The following is a 5,310-nucleotide window of genomic DNA, read 5'->3' as shown; positions in this document are numbered from 1 at the left end:
TTTTATATATTTTTACCATGTTGTTCCCACGAGTAATGGACATTTAAACGGTCGACCCCCAGCGGTCCAATAAAGGGGCAAGGCTATGTACAACAAGATGCGCCTGAGTCTTGAGGGGAAAACGCTAACGACATATCATTTTTATCCACCCTAATGCCATACAGTTCTCGGCGCGTTTTAACCTTTCACCTTAACTTGGGTGGTGTACCGCTAACGACGTGTCATTTTTAGCCACCCTAACGCCACACAGTCCTCAACACGATAAAAAATCTTGACTTGGGTGGTGGATTCAGGCTGGATTAATCAGATACCTAAATTACAGATTCAATTTCTAAATTTAAATCTTAATTATACGCCATTTAGTGGCTGCGCCCATCCTAAATATTGAGGTTGTATAGTGCACTGTATTCTTCTTGTCAAGCCCTTTTATTTTATACCCATATTGGTGGGATTGATAAAAAATTGTTATCAGCCATTTGGTAGCGGCGGCCATCTTAGATTTCAATTTTGCATAGTAAATTGTATTCTACTTGTAGAGACCTTTCATTTGATACCCATGTTGATGGGATTGATAAAACCTCAGTTATCCGCCATTTTGTAGAGGCCGCCATCGTGGATTCTAATTTTATATAGTACATTGTATTCTACTGGTTGAGCCTTTCATTTGATATCCATATTGATGGGATTGATAAATCATACGTTATCCACCATTTTGTAGCGGCCGCCATCTTGGATTTAAATTTTTTATAGTATATTGTACTCTGCTTGTTGAGGCCTTTCATTTGATACCCATATTGATGGGATTGATAAAACCTACGTTATCCGCCATATTGTAGCGGCCGCCATCTTGGATTTAAATTTTTTATAGTATATTGTACTCTGCTTGTTGAGGCCTTTCATTTGATACCCATATTGATGGGATTGATAAAACCTACGTTATCCGCCATATTGTAGCGGCCGCCATCTTGGATTTCAATTTTTTTTAGTATATTGTATTCTGCTTGTTGAGCCCTTTCATTTGATACCCATATTGATGGGAATGATAAAACCTACGTTATCCGCCATTTTGTAGCGGCCGCCATCTTGGATTTCAATTTTTTATATTGTATTGTATTCTGCTTGTTGAGTCCTTTCATTTGATACCCATATTGATGGGATTGATAAATCATACGTTATCCACCATTTTGTAGCGGCCGCCATCTTGGATTTCAATTTTTTATAGTATATTGTACTCTGCTTGTTGAGCCCTTTCATATGATACCCATATTGATGGGATTGATAAAACCTACGTTATCCGCCATATTGTAGCGGCCGCCATCTTGGATTTAAATTTTTTGTAGTATATTGTATTCTGCTTGTTGAGCCCTTTCATTTGATACCCATATTGATGGGAATGATAAAACCTACGTTATCCGCCATTTTGTAGCGGCCGCCATCTTGGATTTCAATTTTTTATATTGTATTGTATTCTGCTTGTTGAGTCCTTTCATTTGATACCCATATTGATGGGATTGATAAAACCTACGTTATCCGCCATTTTGTAGCGGCCGCCATCTTTGATTTCAATTTTTTATAGTATATTGTATTCTTCTTGTTGAGCCCTTTCATTTGATACCCATATTGATGGGATTGATAAAACCTACGTTATCCGCCATTTTGTAGCGGCGGCCATCTTGAATTTATAATGATAATGAATAAACATAATTGTATTGTCACCAAAATCCAAAGTGTATACAAAATTTCAGATTAATCGGTTGACAGGAAGAGGGTGAAATTTGAATTACTAAATTTGACCCAAGAATAAATAATAAAACAAACGGGGTGAGCTAAATAAAACCATTTAAAAAAAGAAAATTGGCCCCTAAAGTTTTGTTGTTGTTTTCCATATACCTGTTTTCATTTTCAATTTGGAGTGTTATTTCATGGGGCCTTATTTCGGTACGCCATAAGTTTAAGTTGGGAAATTGCAGTCATGACATTTTTTATAAGGATGCGATTGTCCTAATTTGAGCTTCTATATCTCAACAACGGTAAAACCTACGAAGATATCATAAAAAATCATTCTTGTGGAGAATTTTCATAGCTACAACATCTTTTTCAGTTCCATTTCAATTGCAGTTTCCAAGCAAAATCGTGAAAACCTAAAAGCCCTTTAAAATGTCAACTTGAATCGCGATGTATTTAAAAAGCGCTACAACGATTTTTTTAGTTTTTTTGATTATTCTCATCTATGAACATTGTAGTTTCAGAATCCGCAAAAACTTCCCAGGTATAAGCACCTTAAATTTAAATTTGATTCAAGAGCACCGTGTGCGTTTGTCTGACTGGTTGACGCTTTCTAGAGTTGGGTAATATAGTTCCTAGTTCCCTGTACTCATAAAATGTATGTGTGATATTAGGTATACGCAGTTTGTTCATAGAAAAAAATGTGGGTTATTGGAACTGCAAAGTAAACTAGGTACTTCCATTTAGTTCCTTTGCCACAACTCTAATGCTCACCCTTATTCTCGACGGGAGTAAACCTTTTAGTTCAAACTGTGTATCCTGTGAAAATACACAACTATTGAAAAAACTATTTAAAAACAGTACACATACAGTTTTTTTTCAACTTTTAAAACCTTTTCTTTAAAATCCCATAAAATATGCATTGTTTTAAAATGTCACATTCACTAATTTTGTTTTGGTGGCTAATTTTGCCACAGTCGTTTTGGAAGGTTTGCTGGTTGCTGTGTTGTATTGTGTATGTTGTACGACAAAAAAAATGTGTCAACGATATCAAACTGGGCGATATAGAATTTATTCTGGCTCATGCCGTTGACTGACTAAATTTATAATGTGCGCTTATCACCCAACAACAATGAAGAAATAAAGAAGAAAGAGAAGAAACAAAAATAAAATAACACCATGTTTAAATGATATTTTGTTACTCGTTTTTACATGGGGATATAGCTCAGTGGTAGAGCATTCGACTGCAGATCGAGAGGTCCCCGGTTCAAACCCGGGTGTCCCCTTACAATTATTTTTTAAGTATTTTAAAATTTTTTTGTTATTAAAATAACTTTAATTTAATGATTAGTTTCGGAAAACATACTACATCAATTCATAAAGCCCAAACGGACTTTAATAAAAGCGTTTTCAATTTCATTAACAAATAAATTAGGTATTGTGCCCAAAGACAAATATCAAGAAAATTGTCAACCCGTTTACATTGTTAAAACATAAAATTAGCTAAAAACTATGAATTTTAGCACCAACCGAAAGTCGTACAGCAATAAAGACAAGGTATTTAATAGAATTAATCCTAGTTAATGTTTTTGTTATTAATTAAATCCTAAGATCGATTTAGAGTAACATCACTACTTCTTTACAATCGATAGGGTCAATTCTAGAAACTTAAATCAGATCAAATGGGACAGAAGCGTAAAAAATGATTTGTATGAAACCAAAAGAGGAAATATTAACTCAACTTTAAAAAAAATAGTTTCGATTCATCAGATATCGAAAATTAGAAGTGTGCATTACACAACATATGTGTGTTAAGATGAAACAAAAAAACATATAAAATATTTAAAATAATTCGAAAATTGAATGAAAAATATTTTCTTGTAGATAGTTTAAAACACGAAGTGCAAAATGAGTTGATTTTTAGTGTCCCGACACTCTACTCGATAGAGAAAAATATTTGAAAGCTTTAATTTTGTCAATATTTTTAATTTAAATGCAAGTATTTTATTTAAGAGATTCCATCATGAAGAAGAATATACTATTTGATGCTAAGCGAACTATTATTTACTAGCTTTAACTGCATTTATAAATAAAACACTATAGGTTGATTTTGTTAATTGCTTTTGATTTTCAACTTTTTTGTAAATACAATTTTTTATCCCCGAAAACAAATTACAGCCAATCTTGCCCGAAATGTTGATAACAACTTTAATATTCCTGAAATCGGGTGGTACCGTCATATGGTGGCTCTCCCAACACCTGGACCTATGTCCACAATTTTTGGTGGTGGAAGTGGCTGTAGTATTGTGAACCCCAAATGCCAAATTACAGCCAATTCGGGCTAAAAATGAAGATAAAATCCTCGGGTGGTACCGTTACATGGGGGCTATTACAGTGTTTTATTTATAAATGCACTTAAAACTAGAAAATAATTTTTCAAATAAAACGCTTGACGTTTAATATTGTCACAATTTTTAATTTAAATTCAAGCGTTTAATTTGAGAGATACCATCATGAAAAATTATTTTCTAGTTTTAAGTGCAATTATAAATATAACACTGCCATTTAATTTTTATACCCTCAGCCTTTAGGCTATGGAGGGTATATACACTTCGATACGATGAAAATGTGCCTTATCGAAATAATGGTTTTAGACCCCAAGTATGTTTGGACGAAATGTGTTTCAGACAATTTGGAGTCGATCTAGCCATGTCCGTCCGTCTGTCTGTCTGTCCTGCTGGCTGGAGCGCACGATAACTCTCAAACGGAGGAACCGATTCGGTTCAAATTTTGGCTTTCGTAATATTTTGCCCAAACATAGTTTAAGTTCGAAGATGGGCTATATCGGTCCACTCCTTCCGGTACCTCCCCCACAAAAGTTCGAAAATGTTCGGAAAGTTTGTGCGCACGATAACTCTTGAAGGGAGTGACCGATTTGGTCCATACTTTGTATAGCGTAAACTTTCTACCAGGGTAAAATAAGGTTCCAATATGGTCTCACTAGGTCCACTCCTTCGGGTACCTCCCACACAAAATTTCGCAAAAGTTCAGTTTAGGGCCATCCATACGACGGTACAAGCACCATCAGGGGCAAGTCCATACTTCCTGAGAAAATAGCATGAAAGTTGCAAAAAACCCCTATGACACCGTGTGAGCTGGTTGGAGCTCAAGATAACTCTCGAACGGATCTGCCGATTCGGTGCAAAATATGGCCTTAGTAATATTTTGTCCAAACATAGTTTAAGTTTGAAGATAAGCCATATCGGTCCACTCCTTCAGGTACCTCCACCACAAAAGTTAAAAATGTTCGGAAAAATTGTTCGTACGGTAACTATTGAAGGGAGTGGCCGAATTGGTTTATACTTTACACATACTAATATATCTACCAGATATAGATCAGGTTCAAATATGGACTATATTTGTCCACTCCATCCGGTACCTCCCACACAAAATTTCGGATAAGTTCACTTTAAGGCCTAATATCGAATCACTTTGATTTTTGTTGAAGCAACTTGCATTCGCTGCCTGAATTACGAAGGGAAAAGTTTTTTTTAGGGGCAAGTCCATACTTCTTGAGCAAACAGC

General features: G+C 35.3%; 1 non-coding gene across 1 annotated transcript; it reads left to right on the top strand.

Annotated features, from left to right (window-relative positions):
* Positions 1-2,939: 2,939 nt before the first annotated feature.
* TRNAC-GCA (transfer RNA cysteine (anticodon GCA)) lies at positions 2,940-3,011 on the top strand. The gene has a single exon. It is a non-coding gene; the product is annotated as a tRNA-Cys (tRNA).
* Positions 3,012-5,310: the final 2,299 nt, after the last annotated feature.

The sequence above is a fragment of the Musca autumnalis genome, unplaced genomic scaffold (assembly GCF_047663935.1).
Source record: "Musca autumnalis isolate F117 unplaced genomic scaffold, ASM4766393v1 scaffold_2, whole genome shotgun sequence".
NCBI classification, from domain to species: Eukaryota; Metazoa; Arthropoda; class Insecta; order Diptera; family Muscidae; genus Musca; species Musca autumnalis.
The sequence above is the reverse complement of the archived record's forward strand: the minus strand, read 5'-3'. Positions and strand labels throughout refer to the sequence as shown.